The sequence below is a fragment of the Heliconius melpomene genome, chromosome 9, assembly GCF_056956725.1.
Source record: "Heliconius melpomene rosina isolate 202511_hmr_F chromosome 9, ASM5695672v1, whole genome shotgun sequence".
Lineage (NCBI taxonomy): Eukaryota > Metazoa > Arthropoda > Insecta > Lepidoptera > Nymphalidae > Heliconius > Heliconius melpomene.
In genome coordinates, this window is record NC_140397.1 from 901158 (window position 1) to 919790 (window position 18633).

Genomic DNA, 18633 nt, shown 5'->3' on the forward strand with positions numbered 1-18633 from the left:
CTGATTGCTATTCAAATATAATATACCTATGTACTGTATATATACAACATAAATTACTATAAATTATGCTATTAAAATACAGCTAAACCCGACAGGTTGTGGATTCGAATGCCATCAAAATTCGGCGGAATGTGATAAACGGAACAGTATCTTAACATTAGGTTCCCAGGTTCCCTCTGCTTATGCTATTATGTACGGGATACAGCGTGAAATTAATTCCCGCATAAGAGGCTCAGTAAGAGCGATGCTAGTAATGAGACTCTGTTTTCATGTTTTCCATTTTCCGTCCAAAATAGAGACATTATGTATTGACATTAATTAAATTCTTGAAATTAGAACTAATAATGTTCACCGTGCCTTACTCAATCCCGCTTTCTATTATGAAAAATAACTTAAATATTATAATCATTCTATCATCCTCGGGAATCGAACCCCCAAACTATCATATACTACTATACCACGACGGCATATACAATGAAAACCTTGATATATTATCTATACGTACGAAGCCGCTTCGCTTATAAATATAACAAATATTTCCCGTGGAAAATCAATATTCCTAAAATAACAGAATTCATATCTCCGATGGGTATTGATTGAACAATATGAAATATGTAGAACGAGCCCAACACGGACAATTTAGAATCGCTACTACGATGTGCTCGTATTTTCTAGGCTAAGATCCCTTATTTCCTCATATCGCGGGGTAGGTAGAGAGAACCTAGTGTTTCTTAGTGTTCAAGACATTGCGTGTTGAGGAGTGGAACTCTACACAGCGAATGAAAATATTTCATTTCTCCAAGTGGGAATCGCATCTACGACGATCGACTTTAAAGTCAGGCGCTGACCCTCTGAGACATGACGGTCTTCATGTACTGTGTACATGTATGAATCTGGAAAAACCGGTAAAGTTCGATTCGGATTTGTCCATCGAGGGTTCCGTATAAACTACAAGATTTTAAGTCAACGTGAACAATTTATAAATGTTGACACACTTAGGATACGGGCGTCTGCACTCATTTCATATGAAACGAACAAAAATTATAATTTTGTAATAGTTTTTATCTGTAATATCAATGTACCATATTTGGAATGTACGCATCATTTAGCGGTACTTGATAAGATTTTAATTTTTTTATTATAAAATATCTAAGTATTAACATTTTTGGGATTTTTCCCTTTTTTTTGTATTATAAGGCCAAATTTTATAACTGTAGGTACCCGGAAAGTACACTAGATTTAGATTTTCCGGGGAGTTATCTAATTTGTATTCACAAAATGCAGCAAAAACCATACATTTATGCTCGTACCTTTTGATTGCTTTTGATTGTGTTAGAAGCTTTGCTTTTTTTTTTTTTTAACGAACCGTAGACCTAAATATTTGATTTTAATTTCCACATAATACCTCCATGTGATCTTGAGGGTAAATAGTCTTGACAAAAAGACAGAACAGAAAAATGGTTTGATTAATTTTTGTCTTTCGAAGTACGGAACCCCAAAAACAGCAGTTATGTTCCTTGTAGCGTGTTATTGAGTGACATGATCTTATTTATACTTTTCTATACGATATTACGTGACTGACTGACAAGTTACGAAACAAACCGAACCATACTAGATGTATAGGACTTGAAATGAATCCTCTAGGGAGTTTACTTTTAGATGTTATTTTATTGGTAAGAGCTGAAAATAAAAGAAACTGTTATTTTATTTGTTTTAGAAATAAAATAATCTTTATTAAAGTAAGATTTTGATGATATGGTGCGTTATAATGGGCTCGGTCCCCTTTCGGGAGAATAAATTATTTTCATTTCCCAGGTTTAGTTGGACAAATCGGACCGTTGAGTTAGTCGCACTCAGTGGGCCGAATGTAAAAAAGAAAGTGTCTCGACATTAATAAATTTCTGTCAATTGAATAGACGTCACCGCAAAAAGTTGCATGAACTGGAAAATTAGAAATTACAGTCGAAGATCTTTATGATGCTAAGGCCACTCAATCGAAAATTCTGCAGAGAGTAAGGAACGGAAGTGTCGTAATGGAAACAGAGTGCCTTAACACTACGTTCTCAAGTTCTTGCCTACTTTGCTATGTACAGTGTAAAACTATATATTTTATCGTACTAATAAAAAGTAAAAATGAGGTCAACTTCCAGCATAACATTTATAACGTAAATCAATAAATAAGAGGCCAATGTTAATGGACTATTGAACTGGATGTCGAAAGTCTTCAAAGGTTATGAGTTTTGACCTTGCATGCTCATCAGCATTTTAAGCCAAAATTTTATTTTCTTTTAAGAGGATATCGAAAAATGCTAAGTATGGGCACGTCGTAAGAAAATGTTTATTTTTTTTCACAAAATAGCTTTAGCATATAATTTAGTGCTAAAACACTACGTTTCACTTTCTCCGTCTAATTTAAATAAATTGAATTTTGAGTGTCGAAACCCACCGCCGCGCTTTGCGCTGTTACCCAGAGCTGTACTGTATCACGACGCGACGGTTGCAATTTTTAAACATAGCAATATTTCGAGTGACAATGGAACCCACTATCAAAGCGTGTACAATTAGATTCAGATACTTAGGCATTAATATTTTTATATATACATATATACTAAAGATGATTGATCTATGGATATAGAGACGTTAAGCCCAAACGGATTGATGGAACCATTTGATTTATTTCAACTGCCAGATTGTTCCCATGCTATTAATATTGTTTTTCTACAGCTTCACATTGTATCCCGCATGAATCAGGGTAGGCAGAGGGAACCTAGTGTCAAGACACTCCACTCCCCACTTTCCTTCGTATTCTGGATAAATGTAATAGTCCTATAAATTCCTCTCGGCAGAAAAGACAAATAAAAAAGCATAATATTATGTACGTTTTCACATACTCTACATCCCCCCATAAGTCATGATGTTAAGAGAGAAATATTTCGTGAAAATAGTTCGTGACCCACTGTTTAATGGTCTGTTGTATTGCATAGTGTTTTTTTTTATTGTTTTTGTTTTATTTATTTAGTTTTCTTTTGTAAACCTTTCGATATTTCATTGTGTTATACTAAGAGAGAGAGTTTTCATGCTTTCTCTCGTGTTTTCTCCAATATACCAATTAAAGAAAAAAAGCTATATTGGATAAAAAGGGGGAAAAAAAATAATATTGATTTTTTTTAGCTTCACGCTGTACCTTATATTTTTGATAAATTCTACAGGCATTGTGTGTTGAGTAGCGGAATTCAACACCGCGTTTCACCTCTACACCTGAGCGACGAAATAAAAATAATACATATTTAATTTCCTCGAGTGGAAATCAAACCCCCTACCTATCGCGTTAACAGACACCCTTGTGCCACGACTGGCCTATATTGAAATATTATTTTTATTTTGCATAGCCCAAGCACTTGGTATTCAGAGCATGTCGGGGACCATCGATCTCTTTGTTCATTTTACTTTTTCACCAATTCGTTTCGTTTCGTAGCACGAATCAGGTTCGTTAAGATCTAAGGCTCGCATTTAGAATTCTATCGAACTGAATAATACATACGTAAGATAATTGGAAATAGAGTGATTGTAGCGCAGTGGGACACCAGCGCCTAGTTGTTAGTGTTTTTCATAGAATTCGATGGATAGTGTCTTAATAGGAACAGAATGTCTTAACACTAGGGTACCGGGTTGTCTCTACGTACACTGCTATAGGAAAGCTTAAACAAATTACGATACTGGGCTTTAGAACACAATAATGATTTTCTCGTGGGCAAGTAATGGAAAAAATGAAAGTCTTCTTTATTTTTATTTTATATCCACAAAATGAGGAAAATGCTTTTTCTTATGATAGACAGTCATGGCTGGCATTATATAATAAGCATAATTTCACATACATAGCGCACATAGAAGGTTATGGGTTCCATTCCCACTCGTGCTAATAAAATATTTTATATTACGTTTCCTCGATTGTTGTTTCAAAAAGTTTCAAAGTGGGTATAATGAAAGTGTCTAAATGGAACGGAGTGTCTTACCACTAGATTTCCAGGTTCCCTCTGCCCACCTTGCTATACGCGGGATAAAGCGTTAAGCAAAATTACTTCTTCAAATATTAAATGATGCTAACAGACATAAATCAAACAGAATATGTAGAATGAGCATTTCAATAGAAGCGGATCAATAGAGCGATTAGTATTCAAAGCATCTCAATCTGCTGCTATTCATTCAATAGAATGGAATCATAAATACGAGTGGGATGCTCTCAGCGTGTTCAGAACATGTTGCTTTGTCAGTCAATTAGTAAAATTTGCATATAATTTCTGTATTGTTTTCACGCTGTATCCCGCGGTTTACGTGCTAAGGTAGCCTCTATCTCGTATTAAGGTACTACTTTTCCCACTTTCCGCCAAATTGTTCTAAGCCTTTCGTGGCGTTGAGCAGAACTTAACGCCGCGCTTCTCCTTGTTACCAGAGCATGAAATGAAAATATTAGTAAAAAATAAATAATTCCCAATTGGGAATCGAGATTTCCTCTCTATTAAGATTTTTTTTTTAAAATTATATTTGTTGTTGGTTAACCATTCCACTTTATATTTCTTTTTGTTAGCTTAAAATCGGGAAATCATTAAATATTTCATTTCCTCGTGTGGAAATCGAACTAACGTCTATCCAAGTCACACCCTTGTGCTACTGGACTACGTCAGCCTCGATTTTATAGTTCATTGTATCAAAATCTATTAATAAATGACGGAAAACGCACGGCGGCGTAGAACGCCGAGAGGAGAGATTAAGGACCACCTTGGTCTCGAAACTCTTCCGGAAACGGAAAAATACGAAACATTTTGTTTTATAATTGACGTAAACGAAACAATCTATAATTCACGATACAATTTTCAATTAATATTAACATATTTCAATATAAGTTAAGTCTCTATAAGCCGCAAAGCGGAAGGGATAAAGCTTACAGCTTAATAACATATGTATGTATGTATTTACTGTACTGTATTGTTTCTATGAAATACATATTCATTTTCATTTAATATTAAAATATATGAGGCTATTTTAAAAACGTTAAAGTCAAGATTCCATGCGATGGTTATAGGTTCAATCGGATTTGAAGCAAAATAACTTCGTAAAAATAACTTCGCTGCACCCGTCATTGCGTGATAAAACTTCACGTTAGTCACTTTCTCCGTTTGGTTTTCTGGTTGAATCTGAATGTGTTTTTTTATGTGTTCTCAGAGATTTTATCTCCTTCATCAACTTGATGTGGAAGAAAATGGTTCGAAGGTCTGTTTTTTGTTGCTCTTGTTTTTAGTGCTAAGATACTCCGTCCTCCACTTTCCGCCGAATTTTAAAGGTATTGTGAGGTGAGGTATTGTTGAATAGTGGAATTCAATGCAGCGCTTTATCTCTACACCAGTATGGAGAAATTTCATTTCCTCAAGTGGGAATCGAATCCTATCACGTCTGTAGTCACTATCTTATACCCATACACCACGACTGGCCTCGGTAAAAATATACAAAAGCTGTATATCCTCCTCATCTTCTCAAACTTCTCAATTTATATGGTATCATCGTGTCAATTTGTCTATCGACCAACACGTCATACCCTTGTTAAACTTTTGTAAAGAGATTTAAGTTAGGCATTTGTTCGGTTAATCTGATTTGTTACTTTCTATATAGTTTCCTATTCTAATTCAATAAAATATAAAATCCATACTTATATTATAAATTCGAAAGTAACTCTGTCTGTCTGTCTGTCTATTTACGCAATCAGGGCCAAACCGCTAATTTAATTGTCATAAAATACTTATATAGAGATACTTGAGGGTCTCGGGATGAACATTGGATACTTTTTTTTCTCATATTTGTAATATTTTCGATATATATCAATATATTAAAATATTTATTAATATAACATGCAATTTATTCCGCCATGTTTATAACAACCGCCGTTGCTAAGCAACGATTTGCAAAGTTTGTTGTTTTAAGAAAACGTCACCCAAAATGAGTTTGCTTAAAGCATACATGGCGCGCGCTGATATAGATTTGTGTACATTAACAAAAAATAGATGATTTCTATAATTTGATATTCATCCTTATGAAAATAAATATAGTAGTCAATTTTAGCATTTTATCTAGATGGAAATTATAGTTTACTGTATAACATTCTAATAAATAATTAAGGAGATGTCACTGATTCCAAATGACATAGCCTGCGAGTGGTATAGTATGACCGACGCGAACGGGCAGATGACTTTGATGATTTTGTAATTTTTTATATATTTTCGAATTACTGTTACTTTTTATGTAATTATTTGCTGCTTATAATTAATTTATCTCAGTTCGGTTATCTCGATGTTATACACTTAAAATATCGTAATTTTAATCATTTGAGATTTTATTTAATATTGTTCGCAAAAATTAATAATTATTTAATATAGATAAATGTTTAGTACGCGCGCACGGCAAACTTTAGGTACTTTTTCTAATATTAAGAATTTCCTTTAGTTACTTTTACTTCTTTTGTTTGTTCATTTCGGTTACTCAGATATTGTTTCTAATAATAAATCTCCACTTATTATTATTTTTTAACTTATTTTAATTATTTAGGCTTATATTTTCGCGGGCGTAGACGCGTCCGGGCCCACTAGTATATAAATATATATTTAAAATATATTTTTATACTATCAATTACCTAGAATCTAGAGTGTTGTCTCACAATTGTTTGTACAGTGAAAGCGGAACGTGACAACTTACTTATAGAGAGGATCCGGATGTTTATATTTCGCTGTATTAGGTTTAGGAAACCGTTGTGGCACGGTGACACAAGTTATGAGTTCAATTCCCAGTCGGGGGAATAAAATATTTAACAAAATAATATCTTCGCTCGGATAATGAGGCAAAGCGCGATATTGAGTTCTGCCACTCAAACGCAATGTTTCCAGAATTCTACAGAGAGTGAGACACAGAAGTGTCTTAATGGGAACGGAATGTTTTAACACTATGTTCACAGATTACCTTTACCTATCCTGCTATATGTTTATATGTATATTTTGAATTGTTTGTACAGCAATGAGGTTGGTTCGTGCAAACTAAGTTATGGAGAGGATCAGAATGTTTATCTTTGACTATATTACGTTTACAGTATGCTGCTTAAAATGCATTCTAGAATATAAATTGCAATATCGTTTGCTTGAACGTTAGACTTGGTCTGTAGCTGGCAGATTCCGCCTTTAACGACGGAAGTGCGAGCAACACCGCGGTGTTGTGTTCCGCCACTCAAATCTTATTTACTGTTGCGGAAGTTTTATATATATTATTTTTTATTTGGTGCAATAACGACGTAATTGACGCTGTTGTGGCGCAGGGCACAAGCGTGTGACTATAACGCGACGCTTCTGGATTCGATCCCCAAGGCACAAAAGCGGCATTAAGTTCCGCCACTCAACACGCAATGCCTCGAAATTTCGGTGGAAAGTGGGGGAAAAGTGTCTTAACAGTAAGTTGCCTTGGCCTGCTCTGCTAAATGCGGGATACAGCACGAAGCTAAATAAAATAAATTACGTAAATTAAATATGTTAATATATTCATTTTATTTAATTAATACTATTTCATTAAATCTCCTATCTTGTTATATAAATAGATTTTAATAATTTTGAAGAAAACAACGATTTAAATATAAGCCTTGACTATTTTAGTATGTAAATGTACCTGTTTCTGTGATCTCATCGTCTCCTTTGTACCCTATAGGCCTGCGTAAGTTTACTGATTGTTGCTAGTGAATAAAACATTTTGATATACAAAATATATATTACAAAATGTGCTTTTTTAAAAAAAAATCTTAGCTTTATGTTGTATTCCGGATATAGCAGCATAATAATAATAATTCTCAGAGCGAGAAAACGAAAAAACAACCAGACAAGCGTGAGTCGGACTCGCCCTTCGAGGGTTCCGTACAAAAATTAAAGGTCTCGAGCTTTTTCTGAAATTCAAGTTCAGCTTAGCCAGAGCCCTTTCATCTGATACTTCACTTGAAATTCGGCTTTAATATCAAATTTTACCCCCCCCCTTTAAGGATATTATTTTTTAAGATTTAATCATAAATATACTTTTCAGTTATTTTCCTGCATTAGTACTTATCTGTAGATGCTAGATGAGTTCTTGATGAGTCATTCAACATCCAATGTCTCGAAAATTGGGCGGAAAATGGGAAACGTAGAGTCTTATTCTTTCGGCCTACCTTGCTTTGGGGGAAAAACCGTGAAACTGCTTAAGTATAATTTTTCTTTAAGGGAGTTAGATAACTTACAATATATACCAGACTGATCGATTTTATATTTTTGTATCTAACTTTGAGTTATTCGTGAGCGGCGACCTGAATACGTAATAAACTAAATGAGTACCATTCTGTCTATTGAAATTAATATTTTAATACATCTATATTATTCATTTTATTATGTATATTTAATGGCAGTATAGTATTTATTTTATTTTAACAAATGTTTTTCTCAAATTGTAACATTTTTTAAAGTGTTAATAAGTAATGTCTTAAAAATTGGGTGAAGAAATGTCTTAATATTAATTTCCGTTTTCCTATCACGCTATATGAAAATCATGCTATTAAATGATTATAAGCGCCTTAAATAAATCATGATCAAATTCCAGTAATTGGGCCAAGGCCGATCAGAGATCGATGTAAGTGTAACCCGCTTAAAAGCTTCCACTCTGTCCCCCAATTACAATAAAATATTAAAATGAATTCAGGTAAACTTTTTGATAGGCATTATTTCGTTTTAAATTTTAACTTAGGAGTTGTATAAGTTATATATTACATTGAGTCCTGTCATTCTATACAGAATATCTCGGAAAATGAAAATAAAATGTGTCCCTTATAATAAATAGATAAGCTATAAAAAGTTTTAACATCCTTATGAAAATTTGAAACAATAATTTTAAATAGTCATTTTACTCTATTTTTAAATAAAAAATCTTCTTACCAAAGCAAGAAAATGAATTATTTAATTTCCCCAAGTGGGAATGGAATCTACAACCATCACTCTTACAGTTACACTCTGTACATACTAGTTAAATTCAAAGCATTCTAGTTAAATTCAAAATTATGACATGATAAACAAATAAAAGGCATTTTATTAGAATCTTTATTAAAAGATTAAAAAAAATGTTAAGGAATGTTTCACTTTATTTCAAAGTAGGTATTTACGTTTATTATTCAGCCAAAAAACTCGAAACTATAAGAAATACGATAAAAAAACCAGCCGTTCCATACTAAAAGCTTTATTAAAACTTTTTTAATAAAAATCTTGATAGATTTTATGGAGGAGGAGACTAGTGGGTGCTGAAGTGAATATTAAATTTTTAAACGTATTTTTCACGTCTTTTTTACTATTTATCGTAATTTCAACTGATAATAAAAAAATCCTAACTAATATAGAAAAAGATCTCAACATCCCCCTTCCATCCCTTAAAGCAGGAATCGGAGGGAATTATCGAACGAATTTAAGCCATTGTATGTTTATAGGCGTAACTCAACGCCGTTCTTTGCCTCTATATGAGAGCAAAGAAATAAAAATATGTATGAGTACTTTATTTCTTCATGTGGGCATAACTATATACTATGTATTAAAATATGCTATATGTTCTATGAATTATTAATTAAAGTAGTTTGTTTTAAATTTTAACTTAGGAGTTATATAAGTTATATAAATATTTAGCTTCACCTGTATATCGAGGAAGGCAGAGGGAACATAGTGTTAAGATACTCTGTTTCCTATTAAGACATTTCTGTTGAAATTTTTTAATTACACGAAGACATGCACTGCCTATATTGCACTTATTGTTTGTAACTAAAAAATCAGTTGAAAGAGGGAAGCCAAAAAGTCTTAATGAAAACAAATTTTCAAGTCGTTCGTGTTGAGTAACGGAACTCAACGCTGTGCTTTGTCTTTTTCCAAAGATAAATTAAAATAATTCATTTCCTATCCTGTATGAGATAGCTATACAAAAATTTTAACTTTGTCCGGCCGGATGGATTCGAACCCACAACTACCTATACAATGAGCAATCAACATCAAGGGTCAGTATTATTTTCATTTACTTAAAAGAAAATATGTTTAGTAAATTCAATACAGTTGACCTATTTCAGTTGCAGGGGTACTTTAAGCCCCCGCCCGCGGGGCCTGACCCGCACTTGTCGTAAAGTCACTGTATTAGATTACAAGGGTGTCGCCTAATAGATATTTTATAGAGAAATGCCTTTTGAATTTGATAAATGGTGGAATTTATAGGGTTTTTAGGTTTTTCTTGCAAAAAATCACTTATTTAGTAAAGGAAAAGAGAGTTCAGAGTAAAACATGTCAAACTCTAAAAAACTAACATATGCAATTATGAAAAATGTTTAATAAAAAAATTGACATTTTTTCACTTCTCCAGGACTATCTATTCGTGATAATAAACTGTAATGTTTTACGTGTTCGAGGTAATTTTTTTCATATTTCATCAAATTTATTAAAGGAAAACTAAATGTTTTTCCGCGTGGAATCTTTTCCTACCCCATAAATTGGGGTGAACGGTGTAATTAATTTCAAGTGTTGATATATAGAGCACTTTGTCACGATTCCACCTTGGAAATGCTTCTTAAGCCAAAGGTATTTTGAATGCGCTTCCGTAATCCGGAATTTTACCGTAACTTCGTTTTATAGTCCTAGCGCAGGGGCACAGGCGTGCGACTGTACATGCGATAAGTTTTGGTTCGATTACCAGTCGAGGTAAGTCGAGAATAACGGAAGTATTTTAATGCGAATGGAGTGTCTTAACACTACATTCCTAGGTTTCCCTTACCTAACAAGCTATGTGCGAGAACCTGAACCTAATAAAGTCATTAATATTACCGCTTAAACAGTTGTTATGAACAAGGTATTTGTTGTTTAAAAATTATCTTCAGTAGAATGTCAGGGTGTGTTCCTTAAGTAGTTCTGACCTTCTCCACCTAGTCCATTGACTTTTATGCTCTGCATCACGTAAATCAGCTATCGCTTCCCTGGATGTTTTGCGGGTGTAAATTCATACCCTATAATGTAAAAAAATATAATAAATCAGAATATTAATGAAGATAAAAAACAACAGTTAATTTCCTCACAGATCACCGTCACGCCTACGCTATATTAAATTATATATAAAAACAAAAAGTTTATCTATGTTCTCGCAAAAAATATAAAAAAAGAGTTGACAAACTAAAATATTTATGAAGTTAGGAATATTTTTATGAAACGACGCGAACGTCCGCCCCCGGTATTTGATGTGGGAGAATTATGTTTGTATTCACAGTGGCTTTGATCGTTCGACTTTTCTTTGTTACGCAATATGTTCTGGACCTTTACAAATTTTTTATATATTTTTTAGATTCACATTTTATCCCATACATAGCAGCGTAGGCAGAAGGAAATTTTTAACCCAGTGTTAAGACACTCCATTCGCATTAATACATTTCCATTCCTACTTTTAGCCGAATTCTGGAGGCATTGCATCTTGAGTTATACTAAACAGCACCGCGTTTTGCCTAGTTACCAGAGCGAAGAAATGAAAATGTCAAATACTTCATTTCCTCAAGAAGGAATCAAACTCAAAACCTTTCATGTTTATAGTTGCACTCTTTTTTTTTTATTGTAGATAGGCAAGCATTTGTCCGCTATCTCACCTGGTGGTAAGTGACGATACGAACGAAGGTGGAGCATGCTTGCCTAGATAATGCCTATTCACTCTTATGCCCCTGCACCATGATTGGCCTATTTATGGAGTTGGGCAACTTTATATACATGAAATTAAAAAAAAATACTTTAAGGATCAAGACCTTTTAGACTTAGAACGGAATTAGAACGGAACCCTAACAATCAGTTCGTTTAGAAATACAAAAATCCCAGAAAAATAAGCCGCAAACAAAGCTATATATAATATATTCCGGGCACGCGACACCCCCACGTTTTATATGGAAGGGAATATTCTTGTTGCGTTTTCGAATTTATTGGAGCGCCCACGCTGACTGGTCTATGGACTATCATATTCATGATGAAAAAATACTTAAATAATAAATTTTCATATATTTTATTTTAAGGATGATGAAGAGATGAGGCCTGTTGTGGCGCAGGGGCACAAGTGTGAATGCATACACAAGAGGTTATGGGTTCGAGGAAATTAAATATTAGATATTTTTATTTCCTTGAAATATTTTCCTCATTTTAAAATGTCTCACAGTCTGGGTAAGCATAACGCGGCGTTAGGTTCCGCTATATCTGTTATATATGACGTTTGTTTTAGCTTCATGCTATATGCCGCCTATAACAGGGTTGGCAGAGGAACCTAGGAACCTAGCGTGAAAACATCTCGCTTCCACTGAAACATTGAAGAAAAACGTAAGACTAATTTATATAACAATTGATCAAAAGATTATAAAAGATAATATCCCAATATAATATCCCAATTGTAATCTAAACCATCCTATTAAAAGAGTAACGGTATGAAAGAATTAAAAGAGTTTTTAATTAAATTGCCTTCACGGAGCAGGAAGCCGACTTGTTTTAATGGAAAAATGAATTTACTTAGTAATAGGCAAGATAAGGTAAATGCCAAGGGTTGCATTTTCATTTAGTTAAAAGGTTTTTTATTTTTTTACATTCACAAGTAGGCAAAGGAAACTACTATTAAGACACTCTCCGTCCGTCGCCTTGTTAACAAAGCGAAAAAAAAAAAAAAAATAATAATAAAATACGATTAAACATGTTTTAAGGTCACAAGGAATGTAAAACGTAAAAATCATATTTATATACCTATTGCAATATAGAATAAATAAAATAAATGCTTAAATAAATGGTTTATTCAGTAATTAAATGTTACATATACACTCTAATTTAATATGAAAAAAAAAACAAGACAAGAATAAATGTATATTATATTATTACCGTATATATTTTATTGACGCAAATATTTATCTTTTTCAGATACGCTGTGGAGTTCAACCCAAATAGAAATCAGGTATGCGAAAAATATTTTATAAAAATATAAAAGTTCGGGAGCCTTTTGTTTTAACTAAAAAAAAAAATTTTATCAGCTTCACCCTGTATCCCTCATATAGTGATGTAGGTAGAGGGAATATAGGAACTTAATGTTAAAACACTTACGTTCCCTACTTTTCGCGGAATTCTCGAGGAATTACGTGTTACCTTGTTACCAGAGCGAAAAAAAATGAAAATATTAAATAGTTCATTAATCTGAATGGGAATCGAACTCACAACCGTCGCTTTTACAGTCACACGCAAGTATCAGTGCGCCACGAACACTTAAAAATAAACTAATTTATTTAAAACTAACATTAATTACCGTAGCGTTTGGCGCTCCTTTCTTTCTGGCTAACCCGCAAGGGATAAAGCGTGATGACATAAAAAAAGATATATAACGTGTTAATAGAAGTGCATGCGAACTTAGAATAAGTTACTAACTAAAATTTCTGACACCTTTGGGAACCCAACGCGGAGTCTCGTACAAAATAATTTGTATTTAATATGCATTATGGTAAAAACGGAACACAGTGGACAACTATTGATATAATATATTTCTTTTTCATGAGTATAAGATATATTGGTAGTGGTTTTTTTTGGTATTGGGTTGATGTTGGCACGGTCGGTTAATCGAGAGATACTATTTAAAGAGTAAAGGAAGTATACAAAGTGCAAAACGGAGTGTCTTAACACTTCGCCCCCTCTGCTTACGAACGGAAGAGAGAAGCTACAAAAAAAACTAAGTTTCCTTCTCACCTTTCACTGTATTATCCCAAGGGAAGTAATTTGTTTAAACCCTATGTTTTTTTAAATAATTCTTGTAGGTATATCTTGGGAGATAAGCAAGAAGAGAGGATATGGAGAAAAGTTATTCTGTTATTCTTTACTTTAGGTTTTCTCTTGGGGAAATGACTAAAACAAACTTATCATTTCCCTGCTCAGCTCCTGCTGCTGCTAGAGCCTGGCGTTGAGCTGATATTTCGAAAATTGGTTTTCACCTATCCTGCTATATGCGGGATACAGCGGGAAACTGAAGAATAACTCCTTAACCAGATACCAAGTTTTAGCATCAAATGAAAATTGTTTACATTTTAATTAAAACTTTATCAGTTACTCATACAGCTTCTTATATGAAATTGTTTAATTAGAACTTGGCGTAACAAAATAACTTTCGTGAACTACCCACTTTAAATCACTGACTCGTTGTTGTTTTTAGCAAGTATTTTTTTTAATTTAACGCTGTATGCCTTATTTAGCTTTTATTTAGGTATGCAGAGGGAAGTGAATGTTAAGACACTCTGTCACCCACTTTCCGCCAAATTTGAGGAGTGAGCGACCAAATAGTAAGACTTGTAAAAAGGTCACAAACAACCTCTCTAAGTAAATTGTTTTTAATTTTGACGAAAACTGGCGTTCACAATATTTGCCTAATTTCGGCAAGTGGTGTAAACATCGTTACGCCGGCGAAGTACTGAATATTTTACGAGGAGTCTTTGTAAAGGTGCTTATAATCTGATTATAGAATGTAAATGATTGATTCGAAATTCAATAAATTCATAAAAGTATATATTTTCCGTCCGCTTCGCTGAATGGAAAAATCTAATGATTTTGTGCCACGGTTTCCTATTTTCCCAACATTTTTCATGTTTTGTTTATGGTTTTTCTCGAATTTTCCAATTCGAATTAGTAGTTTCTGAGATTAACGCTTATGGCCAAATAAACCCTTTAGCTTTATAGTAGATTAGCTAAAAAGATATTATAATTTTTTAACTTTACGTTGTACCCTGCACGTAGCAGGATAAGCATCTCTGCTTATAGGTTATCTCTGAGTATAGGTTATCACTTATCGGGATATCTCATCCTGATAAGTGATAACCTATACCTTATTCAGAGAGCCATGAGATAAAAGTTAAACAAACCAGTATTTAATACAGATAAACTATAGCGCATAGATACTGCAAACATGTAGTATGAACCCACAATCCTCATCTATAGTACATTTATTTGTCCAGGCACTAAATGCGTCACAACTTTACGAGCCCACTCTATATACTGTTAGGCATCAAGCAATAAAATATGTTACGACGGTATTCATTAAATTAGCCTCTCCAGTACTTTTGTTGATAATGTGTCCTTTTTGTTTTGGTATTTTTTATTATTTTTATAGTAATAGGAAACAATTATAATAGCAAAAAACAAGGTTTTAATGAAATAGATTTTTTTAAATGCCTTTTTAATTTTTGTGGGGGGATTTTAAGACGTAAAATTAAAAAAAAATATTCTCCTCGCTCCTATACAAATTTTGGTAATTCCCGTCTTAGTGCCCCTATAAACTCTCTATTTTTTTTTTAAGCTTCTAAGTCCAATATTTTCGTCTGTACGTTATCTCTAAGTGATTCAGACACGGAAGTGTTTTATATATATACATAGATTTAAAAAAATCGCGAGGAGCAGTGGAAGCATCGAGCATTCGAGAATGTGATTTTTCAATGATTGGACTGAAATCGCATCGCAGTAGAAAGGAGCCTATAGAAATTATCAGGTAATATAATTTAAAAATTACTAGTCCTAAATATATTCTACAATCATAATCCCATATCGTTTCACCCCAGCCCAGCCCAGCCCAAGGTATACAAATAATAAAGTCATGAATCTCAAACAAAGAGGGCCGGTTCAGCCAACAATGCCAAATACGGTAACAGTACAATCAACGGGACAATGGGTGTAATTGAGACGAATATATTACTGGGTTTGATTTGATTAAACTAGTTGTTTACTGTGGTTTTGCTTTTTAAAATAAACTATGATATTAGTGAGAACAGTCTCGGCGCAGAGGCATGTGATAATTTTTAATGCGAAGGTTGTGGGCTCCATTCACTTTCAGGGGAATGTAATACTAACTTAATGTAAAATATTAACTCATTCATTTCTTCGCTCTGCTAAGGAGACAAAGCGCGGCGTTGAACTCCGCCACACAACACAAAATCATTTATATTAGTCAATTCTTTAAATAAATTTCATATAACAGTATCGACGTACACGCCCTTGTTCCATTTAAAACAAGTGAGGGTCAAACGATGCTCAAATTCAAGAGGTACTAGTCTGATTGAAATAAAATTGGACACACTGTTTCGATTTGGAACCAGGTCAAATATTAGATATGGGACACTGTCAATGTTAACAGGTTTTTTTTTAACAAAACACTAGCTTCTCTATACACACCGCATAGATGACCAGGCGGAGAGAAACTAGTACTAAAACACTCTTCGTTTTGTATTTTCTAGCCTATTCAAATCATTACGATTGAGGCCGAATTTTGAAACCGTAGATACATTATTTCTCATTTTGTTACAATTATGTATAACATTAAAAACCCGAGAATGTCTTATATTTTCGCTGGAACAATAAACAAAATAGCTTTCTTTCTTGCTAATTCAGATTTAGTTGGTATTCAACCCGTATCATAGTACGTGCTTGGACTTAGGGGGTTGTTTTGTAGGTTATTTCTTTTAGACCAAATTATCTTGATATAGAGATAACTTACTATTTAGTGATTATTTTATTTTAGGCTATTGTGGCACAGTGGAGTACGACCAGAATGTATACGCGATAATTGTGAGTTCGATTGACTTCTGGGAATAATTAATAAATGATAATAATTTTGATTTTCTCGTACCGTTAAGACAAAATGCAGTGTTGGCTTCTGCCACTTATTACATTTTTTTTCTGCTTCACTCTGTACTCCACGTATAGCAGAGTAGGCAGAGGGAACCTTGTGATACGATTTCGACAAATTTCTGAGCCATTATATGTTAAAGGGCGGAATGCAACTTCGCCCTTCCTCTCGATCGATCAAACTTACAACTATTGTACTTACTATTGAAGCAAAATTCTGTTCCGCTGCGCCACAACGGCCTAGATGCTTTTTGCTTGCTAATTATAAATCTTTGAAATAGTATTATTTAAGGAAAAATCATAAAAAATAGCTCAGCAAAAACCATATTCCAGCTAAAAGCTGTTTCGCCACGCCTAATGCAAATGAGGCTTACTTAGCTAATGTCGCGTACGACAGGAGGACTCTACGGAAGTTATGTTTCAATGTGATATTTCCTTTTTGTTAAATGACTCTTTTTAGATTTTTAAAGATTTTTTCTATTACGATAACAACTAAAATACTAAATATATTTTTTTTGGTTTCACGCTAAATAGTATATTAGGTCACTTCAGTTCTCACTGTCCACGAAATTCTTGGGAAATAACAAATCAGCCCAATTTAAAGGAATGAAAATATATATATTTCGTTCTTTCGAATTGGAATCGAAGCAACAACGGTCGTATTTATAGTATCCACATTTTGTGTCTCTGTGCCACGACGGCCTTGGGCATTGGTTCTCCCAACTCTTTTATATCTGAAATACACCGTAAAGCTAAAAAAATATAGTAAAAAATATACTCTTCAGCTATATTTATCTGTAATATACATATTTTCAAGACTTTCCCTAATATACCGTAACCAAGGACTGTAGACTTCGTCGTATGTAAATATGTGAAACGCTCTAGGTCTCTGTTAAAGCTCGCGACGACATGACGCGTCTAAAGTATTTAACCCTTTTACATAATATAATGAATATTTATTTGTAGCTTGAAGCCGTCTTGGCACAAGAGTGTGACTGTAACGCGACAGTTGTAGGTTCGATTTCTCCACTCGAGGAATTGAAATATTGAATATTTATATTTCTTTACTCCGGTGCCGAAGTTAACCGCGACGTTGAGTCTACCACTCAACACGCAATGCCACTAGAATCCGATGGGAAATAGGGGACGGAGTGTCTTAACACTAAGTTCTCTCATCGGACTCGCTGACTGAGATTAATTGCGTTAACTTAGAAGCTTGATTTTCACTGTGCCCTAAGGAACCTATAACTTAAATTTTTGATATTAATTTCAATCTGATCCTGTAAAGGTTCCGTTTTTACTTTGCGGTAAGGAACCTTAAAAATATGCGTACAAACTTGTTATAAATAAATAGTAAGGGAAAAAGATTGTTGAGATGTAAATTCTAAAGCAATATCAAATGACTAAGCGACATGTAAACTGTGGGATCATTATTTTTAACAAGATATCTTGTTTTTTTAACCATTGTGTATCATGTAACAGTTGTTTTTTCGCTAATTAATAAAATCATTTAATTATAGTTTATAGTATATTTATTTTTTTAGCTTAATTGGCGAAGGGGACCTAGTGTTTAGACACTTCGTTCCTCACTTTCTACTTAATACTACTGGCATTTGAATTTCAAGACTGACTGATATGATTACTTGTAATAATTTTTTTCTATTTTTTTAAGGCTAAGTTGTTAAGACCATATGTAGTCCAAACCCAATGGATTCGAGAGGCAAAGCGCTGTTTGAGGCAAAGTGTTGAGTTCCGCCACTCAACACCACATGTATGTTTATATGTATATCTTTACTGTTAATATAAACTGATTTTTTGGTGTTGAATTAGCATGGCGATAGAGGAGGAGCCTGCCTGACGCTGAAGTCAGACTGGTGCCGTAACGACACGTTATGTAACGAATCAG

General features: G+C 33.6%; 1 protein-coding gene across 1 annotated transcript in view; it reads left to right on the plus strand.

The window, feature by feature from the left end:
• The window catches only part of LOC146536101 (IDLSRF-like peptide), a 71927-nt gene that overhangs the window by 13099 nt on the left and 40195 nt on the right, over window positions 1-18633 (plus strand). The window contains exon 2 of the mRNA XM_085190367.1: window positions 12996-13029. The gene's annotated coding sequence lies outside the window, so the exon portion shown is untranslated. The remainder of the gene's footprint in view (window positions 1-12995; window positions 13030-18633) is intronic.